This window comes from Pinus tabuliformis, chromosome 4_1 (genome assembly GCF_031772625.1).
Source record: "Pinus tabuliformis cultivar Carrire ecotype Pingquan chromosome 4_1, CPIR1, whole genome shotgun sequence".
Lineage (NCBI taxonomy): Eukaryota > Viridiplantae > Streptophyta > Pinopsida > Pinales > Pinaceae > Pinus > Pinus tabuliformis.
The window spans coordinates 261,357,935-261,374,854 of NC_142303.1; positions in this window are offsets into that span (position 1 = coordinate 261,357,935).

The window sequence follows — 16,920 nt, forward strand, 5'->3', positions numbered from 1 at the left end:
TCAGATGAGCCTTCGTTGTTTTCATCTGATTGTTACCATCCCTTTGGCCAATCATATGCTTTCACTTGGTTGTTTTACCCGTTTTGAGGAACAGTTGCAATGAGTGGTCTTATTAGCCAGCCTCTTCACATAAATCAACATGTTTTGAGAAGTTCCAACATCACTGGAACCAGTTGCTACCCTAGACACCACTTGTTCCTCAAAATAGAGTCCTCTTTAAACTCTTTTTAGACTCTTTAAACATGAAAAGATAGTCGAGCACTTGTCTTTTCCGACTCGTTAAAGTATTGGAAACGTCATCCCTCTTGTATTATTTTATCCTTTTTTGGACCTGAGGGATTACTTTATGAAAAAGAACTTATGGAGTTTTCTTTTCGTCCCTTTTTCAAACTCTCTAAACATGAAAAGGACCGAGTTATCCTTGTCGTTAAACTCGTTAAAATAATAGCGACAAACTTGTCCATCTAGACGAGACCGAGTTTCACTGTCGCTAGACTCATTAAAACATAAAATAGCGACGAGTTTGCCTGAAGGGCGAATTATAGAACAAGCATATGTTATCCTCCTTAAGCTTGACAAAAATAAAGAGGTACTAGCCAGTAATGACTAGGAAAAAGGGGAAAAATCTTGAGGAATTTATGGTAGCAAGTTTCTCTTGAACATGACACTTTCACTTCATCTCCATGATTGAGTTGGGTTGGGTTATTTCGTTCACCGGTCATCATACCATTGGTCTTTCATACCATCCATCTTTTGGGGTTAACACTACCAATTCATCTCAGTGTCACTGACATGTTCAAGAGAAGTCATTCAGTTGAGAAGTCATCATCCAGTTAATGTCTCATACACTGTAATACCTCCAACCTTCAATTTTCATGACTGCCATTCCTGAACCTTGTGATATCATTTCATTTTCACCTCCAGAAATTATTTGCTTCGTTTTTTTTTGTAGATGTGGGATACATCAAGGCCCTCCTACGACGATTCGCTTCTTGTCGACATCAGCTCATTATCCAAGAAGTTGACTTAGAAACACCCTTTCAGTGCTTTGAAGCTTGTTTACATCAATGGCAAGTTTCTCACTTCCGGCGACAGGTTGACATCAATGGCCTTCGACAGAAAGATTTTGTGTGGTGTTCGACATCAAATCATGTATTCACACCATGTGAATTGTACTGTAGTACCTTGAGGTTCATTATCATTCTCGGTGATTCCTCTCGTGTCTGTTAACAACTCACATCATTGGCAGGTAATCAGGCGATGTCTTTCCATGTTCGACCTCAGGACACCTTTTCACATGGTTTGACTTGTACATTGAGCGAAGATTGAACGAGTTTAAAGACCCTGGATCTAGTTTCATCCATCCAGGCTGGGATATATTCAGGGATAAAAAATCATCAAATGTACAAAGGCTCTACACAGATGGTCATCCTAATCATGGATTATGACTCTATATTTGTAGGATCACCAGTCTGTATCTGCGACGACTATCTGATCTATGTACATGAAGTGAAAATTTATAAATCTGAGCATGGGAATGCCTCCCTCGGCTAGATCATGAAAATCATATTATGATGATGTATTGTAATGTAACTTATGCAGGTCACCTTCCAGTTCAAAACTTCAGATCCTCATGATAAATAATTTCACCCAACATGAATATTTACGACCTCATGCTTTAGGGGGCAACGATTGTAGACATATTTGGGCACATCAACCCCAAACTTATATGTCAATGTATTAGGGCTCATCAACCCCTAAAAGAGTTGCTTCATACCCTAAAGAAACTTAGTCATCTGAGTGCATCATTCCCCAAATGTTCCATCTCAGAAATCATCCAGAAAGTGCCAAAACTGAACCATACTAACTGCTACATTGTCAGGGTGAGATGCATACTGACTAGTACGCTGTCAAAGTGTGATGCATACTATTTATTCCTTCTATAGGGTGCGATGGGTGAGGATGGACAAATTTTTGGGACAGTTTGTTAGTTGGTTTCTCATGGAATCTTATAAAAACTTCTCCTGTGCGACTTGCCTCTCTGAATTCACCGAAGGATGACCAAAGGAATTAGGAAACCATCTCCAATTCCCCTCTCTTGTGGAACCAATTGTAACAAGTGGAATGACACTAATCAATCCCCATAGATGACTCACCATCTTGCAAACATCTATAAAAGGATCTCCCATTCAAGAGATCAGAAGGCTGGAATATTGTGAATTGCAAGTAAGTGCTGATAGTTTGTAATTGAGGAGAGATCATTGTATTCTTGTTGGTGTGATCTTGCCATTTCATGAGGTGAAGAAGGATTGAAGCTGGGAGGATGGCGTTGGATCAGACAACTGGGTTGTAAATCTCATTTCTATTAATAAATCTCTTTAAGTTTTCTCCCACATGATTGTGCAATTGTGAATGCTATCATTTTGTTCATTATATATGTGATTCTATAATGTTTATGTTGTAATAGATCATGATGCTTTGACGGTTCTTTGTTGTTGTACTTGTGTGAGTACTCTCCAAGCGTGTTAAGTACGAGGAGGAGTTGCAGGATCTGCCAAAGGAGAGAGAGATCAAGCAAGGGATCAAGCGAAAGTTCCAAGTTGGTTTTCTACTATCTTTATTTTATCTATTACACATAGGAAAGATCATTGAATTGCTTTAAACTGTTGTTTCTAGGGTAGCTTCTGAACCTAGTGGGTTAGTCATTCAATAAGACACTAATTTTCCTAGAAACAAAGTATGTCAGAGGTATATATAACATACTTCTGTGAAGGTACAACCTCTTCTACTCTTAATAAGTTGGGATCCCTCTTACGCCTCATGAAATAAATAAGTTCCTATGCATAGCTCTCTAAAAATGAAAAAAAAATGAAAAAATATAAAAATAAAATAAAGGTGAAAGAAGAGAACGAATTCTTGTGCAGAGAGGTGATGCAAGTAAATTTGTCGGGGTAGTGACCAGGCTTGCTAGCATCAGAGCGATGCTTGTGTTCCTGTGTGACTCTGTCATGGTATTGTCTAGGCCTGCTGGCAGCAGAGCAACACTGGAGATGAAACTAAAACTCTGACTATATTACTTGTGTATCAACATACCCCTCTTCATGAATCAAAACAACTCAGTTGACTTGGCTTGGTATGTGTGTTGACCGATCAAGAGAATGGCATGAACTACATCTGTAACTCAAGGTAGTGAGGAAGCCATGATGATCAACGAATTGAACAATACTTACGAAGGAGTTAGACTCGCTTTATACGAAACAAGGTCCATATAGAGAGCTAGAGTTCTACCAATGTGTCACCAATGTTGTAGCACTATAACCACCCTCCAAAATTTTTCCTTCGTTTTGTTTTTGGAGCCTCCCTCCTCAAAACCTTAGCAGCATGTCTTGCACTTCTCAGGTACTTGTGTTTCATTCAAGTTTATCTTTCACTTTGCAGCTTGTGTTCTCTTACTTGCTTTTCCAACTAACCACAAGCTGCCCCAGGACTTGGTTTACATCCGGTTCTTGCGCTGTGTTGGAAAATTGCAAAGTCCTAGAGGGAAACTAACCTTTCTCTCAAGAATTGTGCAAACTAGCCTGGTAGCCTGCCTTGCTCTCCAAAATTTCACTGAGAAACTCAACAGTCAGCCTTGCTCTCCAGAATTGCGCAGAACATCTCGGCAGCGAGCTTCGGCTCAGGAATTGCACAGACCTAGATGGTAGCTTGTCTTCAGCTAGGAAATTGATCATATCATGAGAGGCAGCCAGAGAAATTGTTATGAAACCAGCTCAAGAAAAAGATAGAAAAGATAGATCAACGCCTTATAATTCAGCCTCTTCGAGGGGGCAACCTCCTTTACATTACATAAATGAAAAATTCTTGGATGATACAAATGAAAATACCTCCTTTCTATATATAGGAGTCTAAGGGGTCATAACATAATCAGAGCCGACATAACAATAATAATGTAAGGGCACAATAATAACAATAGCGGGCTTCTATGGGGCACAATAGTAACAATATGGGCACTACATGGGTACAACGATATAATAAGTGGGTTGTACTAATAATAATAAGGGGTTACACTAGCAGTATAGGGGCCTAACATGCCCCTCTCCTTCAAAAAGTGTTGTCCTCAACGCTTGAGTAGTTCTTGATGCTTCTGTATAAAATTCTTGTCCTCCCATGTGGAATCTTCAGCGGGTAAGTTCTTCCACTTGATGAGATACTCTGAAATTGGTCGATTTCGTAGTTGTCGAGTTCTTGTTTCTGTGACTGCTCTAGGTTCCAATATGATTTTTCCTTCCTCTTCAATTTCTAGCAATATTATTTGGATCTTTTGCAACTTTTGAATAAGTGGCCATACTTCTTCGTCCTTCTTCCATTCATTCCTTGCTTCATTTATCCAATCTAGTTGGATAATATAAATAGCGCAAAACAATGCTTCCGCATCCTCATCCTTGAAGAGTCTTTCCATTCGGTAAGGTCGCCATTTTTTAAGAGCATGTAGTGTTGCCAACATTTCCTTCTCATAAATAGCTTGCTTGAGATGTAGTAGTAAAAATACCCAATCACCTACATCAAAAAAAAATTCACTATGATGTTGATCTACCTGTTGTTTCGTTTGATTTTGCACTGAAATCGCATTATCCTTTAAAAGTTGGAGAACTTGTTGTTGATGCTCGATGTGATCTTTCATTGCTTGAATCTTTTTCTCCTTGATATGTCCTTCTATATTTAGAGTTTGAGGAGTCATAATTTCTTCCAATCCTTTACAAGATATGGTCGGATTCATTTCATGATGCTCGATGTGATCTTTCACTTCTTGAACAGTTTTTCTTCTTGATATGTCATTTTATCTTGATAGTTTGAGGGGTGGTAATTCCGACCAATGAATTACAAGATATGGTTGGATTCATTCCTTCTTTCTTGATGTGATCTTCCACTTCTTGCACCTTTTTATTCTTGATATGTCCTTCTATCTTGAGAGTTTGAGGAGTGGTAATTCTTGCCAATGCTTTACAAGATATGGCCTGGTTCATTTCATCTTTCTCTGGGGTTGGGTCCTAGTGTATATCCTCTTCTTTTGACGTTTCTTGATCCTTTTCTTCCTCCTCTTCATACTCTATGTAAAATAATTTCTTCTCAGTACACTTATGACCTTTAGTGCATTTGCTATCACAATTGTAACAAAGCCCTTTTTCTCTTTTTTCTTCCAATTGTTGTGGTGTAATACTTGTAGGTTGTGGAAGGCTGGGAGAAACAACACTTCCATCTTTATAGTTGTGAGGGGTAGACTTCCTTGTTGCCATAATTTTACTTTCCATTATGTAACAAAGCCCTTTTACTATTTGCAATTGTTGTGGTGTTGCTCTAAAGAAGGTGTTGCTCTTTGTATCCTCATAATGTGCTATCATTTCCTCCGTGAAAATTGACCACGTAACAAGTTGTTTACGAGAAAAAATCCCTTTATACCATAAAAATTGATCTGCTTTTAAATATGAAGATGCAATACGTACCTTTTGTAACAGTGGTACACCATGTAGATCAAAATATTGCTCCATCTGAAGTATCCAATTTACCGGATCCTTGCCATCAAACTTCCTCATCTTGCTTTTTCTTGATTTCAGGAGCTCGATCTTGAAACGACTGTAACTCTGTACTTTTGGATCTTTAAGTTTTGAAATTGTGACTTGAAGTAGGCCTCTTCATCCTCTTTCCAATGCCACAAGTCTGACCCAAATTGGATTCTCCAAGGAAGAGTTATGCCAAATCTCCCACAGTGACCCGATTATAGACTAGTTCAGTAGAGCGAACTTGTACGACATGCCACGTGTCACTGTTTCGACCTTTGTCTCTAAAAAACATATACAAGAAACTACAGTCCGTCTTCTTTTTGTACCTTCTTATGAATTTTCAATCCAATTCCCAGAGACAAAGTTATAATGATTTTCCCCAGATCACCTGTTTGGAATGTAATTCAGGAGTCTGCAAAAAGACCAACTTCCTCAGATCATATCTCCACAAATATAGCGCGAAAAGATCTGAAATTCAAACCCGAGGTTCAGCACGATTTCTTATCAAATGGGATTTTTTTGTAAATTTTGAAACGTCGCAGAAAAAAAGTTATAGCGAAAATTCCACGATGACCTTTTTGGAGCAGCGAAACCCTAGAATCCAAAGCTCTGATACCAAATGTTATGAAACCAGCTCAAGAAAAAGATAGAAAAGATAGATCAACGCCTTAGAATCCAGCCTCTTTGAGGGGGAAACCTCCTTTACATTACATAAATGAACAATTCTTGGATGATACAAATGAAAAGACCTCCTTTCTATATATAGGAGTCTAAGGGGTCATAACATAATCAGAGCTGACATAACAATAATAATGTAAGGGCACAATAATAACAATAGTGGGCTTCTATGGGGCACAATAGTAACAATATGGGCACTACATGGGTACAACAATATAATAAGTGGGTTGTACTAATAACAATAAGGGGTTACACTAGTAGTATAGGGGCCTAACAGAAACTCAGACCAAGAATTGTGCAGAAGCATTCCATCAACTGTTGTCTGATGCATGTGCTTGCAAGTTTCCTTGTTCCCTCAAGAATTGAGCAATTTATCCACGCATGCATGGAATCCATTTCCTAAAAAAAACAAAAAGAAAAAAATTTCCCTAAAAAATAGGGATATATTTTTAGCATTGGGAGTTACACTCAAGTCAATTTTAGAAACTTCCCACCACTTGTCGTTTTTTCCTAAATTTTTTGCATGCACATCATAAACCCTGAATCTACCAAATCTATTTAAACGGCTCCCTAGAGCTCATTCTACACATTCAATCTTGGAACTATGGCATTCTCAAAGCATCTAGGAACCTATGGCACAATCGACACAACTTTTCCAGGTAAGTTTTGCTTTTCAAGTCTTTTGTTGTTTTTTCTGTCACTTTTGTTTCCTTGGCTTGTGTGAGTGTTGTTTTGCATGTTTTACTGAATGATTACTGGTGTTTTAGTTTGTTTTAACTTGTAGAAGTGTTGTTTCAAGTTTTTCATTGTCTTTCTTAAGTGTCACATGCATAACATTGTTTTTGTAATAATGGTCATCGTTGTCGCGACTCTCCCCACGAGCTTTGTTGTTCATCTATTTGACGGATTCATGTGTTGGTTTCGATTGCATGCATGATCATTCACTCCTATCTACACAATCCTTCACTCATGCATTCATATCTACTCGTTTTCAAGTTTCCCTTGGGAAGATCTAGGTTGCCTTGGCTTAGATCTTGCTTTGGCCGGCATGCACTATGTATTCCTGAAACTCAAGGGCTCTTCCTTGGATCCAATAATGATACAGAAGTTGCCTATCACTAGCATCCAGCTATGCTCCGCGTTGTTCTCGGAGACAGTGCCTAAGATTGCACAATGCGTAGTCCCAACCAATAATCAAGCTAGACTGAACTGCACATTGCGCAATTCCAGTCCACAATTAGCCTCACTGGATTGTGCTCTGTGCAGTTCCAGTCAATAGCAGGTCTCACTGGCATCTGAGACTACACAATGAGCAATTCTAGTTGACAGTATCCCAGCCTTTGAGATTCACTATTATGTAATCTTTCTCAGCAGTCACCCAGCTTGTTGCATGATCGATCCTTGAAGTGTTTTGTGTTTTTAAAATGACATTTTCTCTCTGTGAGTGTCTGCTATGTCTCCAGGCACATTAGTTGTTGAGTAGTATCTCAGCAATACAAACATCATGGTTTCCAAGGGAGCTGGATCAAAGGACACTATAGAGAGTAGCACTGGAGCTGTGGTTGAACAAATGCCAATGAACTTGCCCATCTATGTAGACACGTAGTTGTGCATAGATAAGGACATGAATATCACATGGAAAAAGATAAAGGACATATTTGCAAGCAGTTTCAAGGAATATCTGGAAGATTGGCAAGTCTATGTCAACATTCAAAAGTCGGGCTTGTACAGGGTTGCATGCAGGTACCTTGCCTTTCCATGCGCAGATATCATTCACTGGGTTGTCTCACATAATAATCCCGAGACGATGACATTGAGCAATGCCAGTGTGACACAACTTTCCACCTTAAGGTCGGAAAACTACCATCAGATGTATCACTTGTTGCAGTCAGCAAAATACATGGATGCTTTGTCCTTCACTCCCAACAGCAATTTAAACTCTAGAGATATCATGAAGCATTGGGTAAAAGAGCCATCAAAGTTTAGGACAACACCCAACCAAGTTTACAAGACGAAGTCACTTAGGAAGTCTTACCAACTCCTGGTCATCTTTGCATGGCACTTGTATGGCCAAGAGAGCACAGAGACCTTCCCGCAGAGTTGGGTTGTTATGTTAGATCAGTTGGAAAATGAAGGAAGGCCTTATAACTGGTCCGATATGTTGGTTCTTCATTTAAAAGTGCATGTGTCTAATTCCTAGAATCCACCTAAGGATGGACAAGCAATATTCTATATATATGCATACCTTCTTGATGCAATCTGTGCTCAGCAGATGTTCCCTGGCATGGGTTATGGACACCACCAGAGGAAGTTGTGAACATTTATTTCAAGCTTCTCTCTAAGTGCAGCTGCCGAGGAGTCATGGCGAGGTTATCTGACCACTTCATCACCTAGTTGTATAGGATGATATTTGAATAGGATCCACCTTGCATGTCCCAGGAAGCGATATAGGTATTGCTTAACATTGCAGATTGGTATGCCTCACCCGGTGGCACCTTCATCACAATGTTTAGTGTGGAGAAGCCTCCACATGAGCTACTAAGGTTTTCCATGGATAAGTTGGTCATGCAAGAGGTTGCATACCACATCTCCATAGGGTTATCAATAGAACTGCACAGGAGGAAGAAGGCACCATGGCCTACTCTTCCTTTGTAGATTGGGTTTTACGAGATCTGTACCTTGAAATATGCAGATGTCGAGACCAAGGAATTGAATAAGTTTGGATTCGGCACCAATATTTTCAATCCGTATGATCCCCACTGCATATGCAAGAACCAGTGTGTGAAGGTGTACTACTCATGGATCCACGGGGGCATGTCATTGGCCAAAGGAATATCCTTGGAGGTATTTCTACAACTCCTCTAGGCCCAATGAACTGGTCAACATAGCAGTAGAATGGAAAGAAACACTACAGGTAACAACACCAAAGGAAGCAACAACAACAACAAGAGTGAGCAACAAAATGACGCAAGACAAAGGAAAGAGGAAAATTGCCAAGAGTGTAGAGGTTGAGAAAAGCTACAAGTTCAAAGAAGATCCACTTGTTGAGAGAGTATATTTGGAGATAGATGCAAAGAGGTGACAATGCGAAAGGAGAGTAGAACAGAAGAGAAGAGAGTAGTAAAGGTTGGAAGAGACGGAAATGAGATTGTAGGAGACAAAGAAGAAGTTGAAGGAAGAACAAGAGCTCAGGAGGAGAGAAAGGGAAGAAAGGTAGAAATAGGAACAATAAGAAGGACAAAGTGCACTGACATAGCAAACTGCAGAGATACAGGTTGAGGTATCAAAGAGGCTAGAAGATGAAGAAGAGGGTGAGTAGGTGCATGTTTGGGAACTTTCTTTGCAAGTTGCGCAGTTGGTTTAGGCAACAGGCATGGAGACATAACATGAGCTATAGGACCAAGACACTGATCTCATGTCGAGAGCATCCGAGGCTGAGCCACAGCCTCCGCCACCTCCAAAATCACAACCAGTCCCGAGCAAGCAAGGAGAAGTTGTTCTCCTTGATGATGATCTGGAGACGGATGTGTATAATCTGGCATTCGATGAGTCACAACAAAGGATCATACAGGCACGAAGAAAGTAGCTCCCTCATGATCATAAATCACCTGTGCACACAAAGGAAAGGGTGATTGTACTATATGTTAGTAGACATCCAACTTCCATGGCCAAGGATTCTAAGCCTTATGTAGAAGCCATGATTTTGATGGTCAATTTCTTGATACTAGAGAATGAGCGAATGGTGAAGGACTTGCAAGAGGCCAGGTAGAGAATAGAGAAGTCTACAAGATCCGCCATGCCAGAGATGAAGAAAGAAATAGTGGCAGAGATATCAACTTTGGAGGCCACCATGCGGATAATGTATAGAATATTTGTCACCATACACAAAGCAATTGTCCATTTATACGGTTTTCAGCAATAGTGCGTGTAGGCGGCCAAAGATCTCATAGACATTCACACTGCTATTGCGCACATGCAATAATGTACAATGAGGTACAAGGGAGTCCCACTTTACTTGCACAAGAGGATGAAACCAAAGGCTGAGCTAGAAAAAGCACATATTCAAATGTTGGTTTGGAACTATGAGTAGATCCCTGCACTTATCACTAGAATTGAGGTTTCCTATGCACAGCTTTTCAGGAGTCTGGATGTCATAATGTGAACACACAAGATCCCTTCCATTGGAACCCTCTCCCAGGCCATGAGGAAGAACCAAGTCACGTTGGATGTCGACAAGTAAATAGAGCAGTTGATGCACGTAGCCACCAGCGATGACTTGCATCACAATGCAGAGAACATGAAAATGTACATCAGTGGTCCAACCACACTCAGAACAATGTTGCACATGCTTCAGGATGACCTAAACAGAGGGTTCATAACCATATGCCTGGAATCCATGGAGGCAAGAGTCTGCTTCAACAAAGATGTCATCAAACAGTATGGGGACACAATAGCACAATACTAAGCTTGGTATCATTTCGTCACCAAAGAGCATCGCAAGGAGGTTACCGAGTTGGTCTTTCCCCAAGACGTCGAGTGATGTTTTTTGTTTTTTCAGACTGACTCAAGCCTATTTTTATCCCTTATGGGTATATGTGGAAATTTTATTATTTTAAACATATCGTAAATGAAATTCAAAGCGTCATTAGTGGAATGTGAACAGTCACTTTTGTAATGTGAAGAGTCATGAGAGTAGTCCAAGAGTCAAAGGGGAATGTCAAGGGTTTTCCCACCCTTTGCTATATATAGAACCTCATAACTTATAGTACAAGCTTTTAGGAGCCAAGCTTTTGGCTAGGAATTTCTTAGAGAAGTTTTGGAGAGTATTGTGACGAGCCTTGGCTTCTCCACAGCGTAGAGCAAGTACATCTCTTTGGAGGAGTAAGCAATGTTGACTATAATGTTCCACTATTGGGGCTAGCGATTGTCAATGGTGTATGTATGGATGGAACTTTCACTTAATATACATATATATATATATATATATATATATATAACAGAGCCACCACATTTTCATGCATATGTTTTTATTGTAGTTGGGCTATTCTGGTTGCTTTAGCAATGTATGTTATTTAACTTATGCATTTGTGTATGAACTATTTTGTATGCAATTGTATGAATCTTGTTGCAATCCTGTTGTTGATTAACATATCACTTTGGATTATGGACTATTCTGCTTTCCAACTTGTGATTTCATTCAAATCGTGTGTTCCTTTTAGGTTGTGTACTATTACAACCTTCTAAGGGATACACTTCCTTTTTCCTCCGTTTGACATAACCCCCATGCATCTCACATGACTCGCTGCAATGTCACATACTTTCTTCAAAAATATATCACACTTACCTCTGCACATTATTGCAGTTAAGGCATTGCTTTACTACCCATTGCTGGGACTCCTACTCCAAATGGTCTGAGGTCTAGTTGAGACTTCCTACTAGGGAGATCCCCTGACATGTTGGCAAGTCCAGCACCGTAAATAGGTTAGCAAAGATGAAACCATTTCTCTTATAACCCACGCCCTCTATATCAGTGTGAATCCATGAAAATGATGATCACCGCATGCTAGATCATTCATAGTGACAGTTACCTCGTCAAGAGGCATGGAACACAATCACAAGAGAGTTGGTTCATAAATAAATTCAAGCCCTTCACAATATTTCTCACATTCCATCATACTCTGCAAAATTTACACTGCTAGTCACCTATTCGAGGTTTCAGCGCCGATGGCTATCCAAAAAGCATGGGAAATCTTGAATTATATGCAGTTGCTCATGCATGTTGAGCACATGTTGGGGCTAGAAAATTTGTTCAACGTAGTTAAATATGAGGGTAAATTGGGTGCCCAAGACATAATTGGAAAAGTTCCATGGGCTAGTTGTGATTCTCTCTCATCTGGGAGTCTTCCTTCCTCCAATTTGTTTCTCCTCCAAGCAAATATGGTGAGTCCTCTTCCTGCAAATTATTTTCAAAGCATAATTAACACTTTTTAGTGTAAAAGAAACATGTTGGAGCTCATAATTCTTCCAAAGATAACGCCTCTAGGAGCATCGATAGTCTTAGAAGAAACTCTCTAGCCATACTACCTCTGGTCTTTGTGTTCGCGTGAGTATACTGGGTTAGAATTAGCTCAGAAGAAGGCATTAAAATCTAAAGGTTTGTTTGGTAGTTTTCCTAACTCTACCTCTCAATGATTTTTTGGTCATTGTATTGAAGAATCTGGTATCTCACTCAACTTAGCCACCCAAAGGGCCTATTAGGGTCCTATATTATAGGAATTTTTTTCATTTCAGTCTTTCTATTCATTTGAGGTCGAAGGAAGGAGTGTTGCGTGTCTACAAGTTCAAACTATTGCAGAAGCTGAGGATGTTGTGAAACTGAGGATGTTGCAAAACTGAGGAAACCGTTGTGCATTTTAAAGAATTGTCAAGCCAGTCATGAGTAAGGGTTTCTCTCATTTCTTTGAGACTTTTTATGTTGTATGTGCCCTAGTTCATCGTTTCAAGCTTATCAAAGGCCTTCCAATTCCCTCCAACCATCCTAAGCTATGATGCTGCAATGCTGCAAAAGTTGTTACAAATCTGATAACAAATGGAGATAATGTTCTGGAGGCTTGCTTTAAGTTTTGGGGTTGTTTCATAGGTTCATAAGCTTCATAGGGACATTCTAAGATGACTCATCAATTTCATTTTGTTAGAGATAGGCTGCAAGTATACAAAACTTGGAATGTTGCACAAGTTGTTGCGAAACTATCAGAAGCAGTAGGGTTTAATTAAAAATAAAAAAATTGGCATTATTTTTGTGTGTGGGAACTTAAAAGAGGTTTACAAGGGTGGAAACATCATCAATCATCCATTTTTCCTCAGCCAAATTTCAAGCATGTGATTAAAGATATGCAAAGACAGCTCACTGCAAAAGTGCGTTGCGCAAACATATTTTCACTATATCACTTAAACCTTGTACCTGTTTTCCATGGAATTTTTACAGGAGATGCATGGGGGTGATATGAATAAATCCGATTAATTTCAACCCAAAATGATTCACGGTTTTCGAGAAACAAGTTAATATCACCTACAACCATTTTTGGATTTTCTTGAGATTCATAAATTGGATTTGGGTCAATATTTTTGTGGAGATGATGTATGATGAAAGTAACTTGTTGTAAAAATTTCAACTCCGTCGGACTCAACGTTTGGGAGGTATTCAAAAAACACAATCGCTGCACAAAGGAGGTAGGGGAAATAGTGTTCTTTGACAGTTTCACTTCAAAATTGATTTCTGACCTAAGGGAGATGAATTTTTAAAACATGAAAGAGTTTTTTGTTAAACACTAGATAAATTACAAAAACCTTTCAATTTTTGCACAGGAATTACATTTTTGGAATTACATGTGTCACTTTGAGACCCACTTTTCACAATTTTGCCAAGCCAAATTTGTTGACAGAGTTCTAGAATTTTTGAACTTCGAATTGGTGGACCTCCAAATTGGCATAATTGATTCCAAGTTGATTTGGATGATGAAGTTTGAATATTTTTCTACCCAATGCCATGATTTTCTCTTCAATTAGCATATTTTTGGTTAGTCAAAAACCAAACCCTAGATAGTAGGATATGCGTAGATTTTCCAAATCTCTTATTCCTAAAGCATTACAACCTCTTCCTATCTTTGGGAAAAGGATGGATTTCAACCCCTAAGTATAAGGATGAGTTGATTGTATATAGTTCATGAGTCTACATGAACAAAGGGTTAGTCAGATTGGAGTGAGAGTCTCCTTGAGTGCATTGTACTTTTTGAAAACTTTTTCCGGTGAATGAAAGACACAAGGTGATTTGTTGTGTTAGATCTTGATGGTGTTGGGCTTATTTCTACTTTTAATTTTGTCTTATGTGTTTATATCAATCTTGAATGTATGTCTTCGTTCTTAGAAGAACCAGATGTTTAATTCACAATTCATCTTGACGGTGCTCTGATTTAGTTTTCCCAAGTAATGTGTGTTTTCTTGTTAAAGCAACATTTAGAATTCATATACAGTCTAATGCTCTAAGTAATGTTTCCACCTTTCTTACACTCACCCTCCTACAATAATTTAACTTGATTTCATCACCAAGAGGGCCTACCTTACCCTGTGGAAAAACCCTTTCTCTCTTCATCATATCACTGGAAAAATAATAAATTTGACATGACTCCATGCCCAATGAATCTATCTCCTTTCTTACTAACAATCCTTTAAAAAAAACAAACCTTATTGAGCACTATACCTAACCTAATATCAAATTATTTAAACATCTTAAGTGAGAGATAAATAATGTCTTCTACTTATTAACTTAAATCGTAGATATGGAATGCTAGTTTACCATCATGCATATTTATACCTATACATGATGTAGTCTCCTCAATTACAATCAACTGTAATATATAAATGTATTTAAGTTAATAATAATAATTGTATATAATGACATATATGAATCTCGTTGGAGTGTTAGTTTGAATGTACAAATAAAACTTACAAAAAATCATTGGCACTTGTGTTATGAAACTATCTCACAAAAAGATAAATTAATGCCTTAGAATTCAGCCTCTTCGAGGGGCAACCTCCTTTACATTACATAAATAAACAATTCTTGGATGATTCAAATGAGAAAACCTCCTTTCTATATATAGGAGTTTAAGGAGTCACAATATAACCAAGCCGACCTAACAATAAAATGTAAAGGCACAAAAATAACAATAGAGGGATTCTGTGGGGCACAATAATAACAATATGGGGACAATAGGGGCACATCAATATTAATAAGGGATACAACTACAATAGTAATGGGGTAATCACTAGTATTATAGGGACCTATCAACTTGGCAAAGTTTAACTTTACTTTTGTGTTTCCTTGATGTAGTTCATGCTTGATCATTGCATTATCCTAGCTTGATCACTGCCTTATGCAATTCATGCATCGAGCGCATCATAGTTTTAAATACAGAGGTTTATTTCATCTAAACCCTACATATATCCTTTTGACTTGTTTATTGTATTGTATGATGGCAACAGAGATGTAATGTATTTAATTTGTTAACTAATATTTATAGAGCTATGCAAAGGTGGTAGTATATGTCATTCATTGGATTGTGTACTTGCTTAAATCTAACCAGTGATATATATACTGCTTTATAAATTAATGGATAAATAACTTTAGAAATATTGATAGTCATTCCATCTGTGGTGAGACTCTTTATTGTCTCATATACATACAATTACAGTTATAAAATTCCATTCTTTCATTGCGCAGGAATGGAGAAAACACGAATAGGTGTAGAATCCCAATAGGGATTCAAGTTCAGGTTCAGCTCTTAACTACTTCAAGGTACAGTGGGCATGTTTCTTGAGGCTCTTGCTCGACTGGGTTCATCGGCGTCTGCTAATCAGATATTGTGGAGAAGTAGAAGAAAGTTGACGAAACAACACTCCTGGTCCAACGAGGAATCCTGGTGGAAGAAAAAGGACCAGTTTGTGGTGGAGGAGAGGCATGTCGATGGCTCCTGCAAAAATATCGCAGATCAAAGCTGCTAGCTTGTCCATGGCATGAAGTCGAGGCCTAGAGCACGGAGTCTGACTGACAAGGATTTGGATGATGTTATGAAACCAGCTCAAGAAAAGATAGAAAAGATAGATCAACGCCTTAGAATTCAGCCTCTTCGAGGGGGCAACCTCCTTTACATTACATAAATGAACAATTCTTGGATGATACAAATGACAAAACCTCCTTTCTATATATAGGAGTCTAAGGAGTCACAATATAATCCAGCCGACCTAACAATAATAATATAAAGCCACAAAAATAACAATAGAGGGATTCTATGGGGCACAGAAATAACAATATGGGGGTAATAGGGGCACAACAATATAAATAAGGGGTATAACTACAATAGTAATGGGGTAATCACTAGTATTATAGGGACCCAACATGCCCCTCTCCTTCAAAAAAGTGTTGTCCTCAACGCTTGAGTAGTTCTGGATACTTCTGCATAAAATTCTCATCCTCCCATGTGGAATCTTCAGCGGATAAGTTCTTCCACTTGATAAGATACTCTGAAATTGATCGATTTCGTAGCTGTCGAGTTCTTGTTTCTGTGACTGCTTCCGGTTCCAATATAATTTTTCCTTCCTCGTCAAGTTCTGGCAATATTGTTTGAATTGGGAGCTTGTCACCTATAACCTTCTTTAAACATGAAACATGGAAAACTGGGTGCAATCGAGAAGCTGCAGGAAGCTCCAATTTGTATGCCATAGTACCAATCTTTTGCAACACCTTGTACGGACCATAATACTTTGGTGATAATTTATTATCCTTCTTAGCTTGCTTTAGGGACATTTGCTTATATGGTTGTAGCCGTAGGAATACCCAATCACCTACATCAAAACTTCTTTCACTGCGATGTTGATCTGCCTGTTGTTTCATTCTATTTTGTGCCAACACGAGGTTATCCTTTAAGAGTTGGAGGACTTGTTGTTGATGTTCGATGTGATGTTCCACTGCCTGAACCTTAGAATTTTCTCTTAAATATGATGTGATGGATGGTGGTTGATACCCATAAAGTGCCATAAATGGGGTCATTTTTGTTGCTGTATGGAAGGAAGTGTTATACCACCATTCAGCCAGAGGCAACCATTTGACCCATTGTGTCTGTTTATC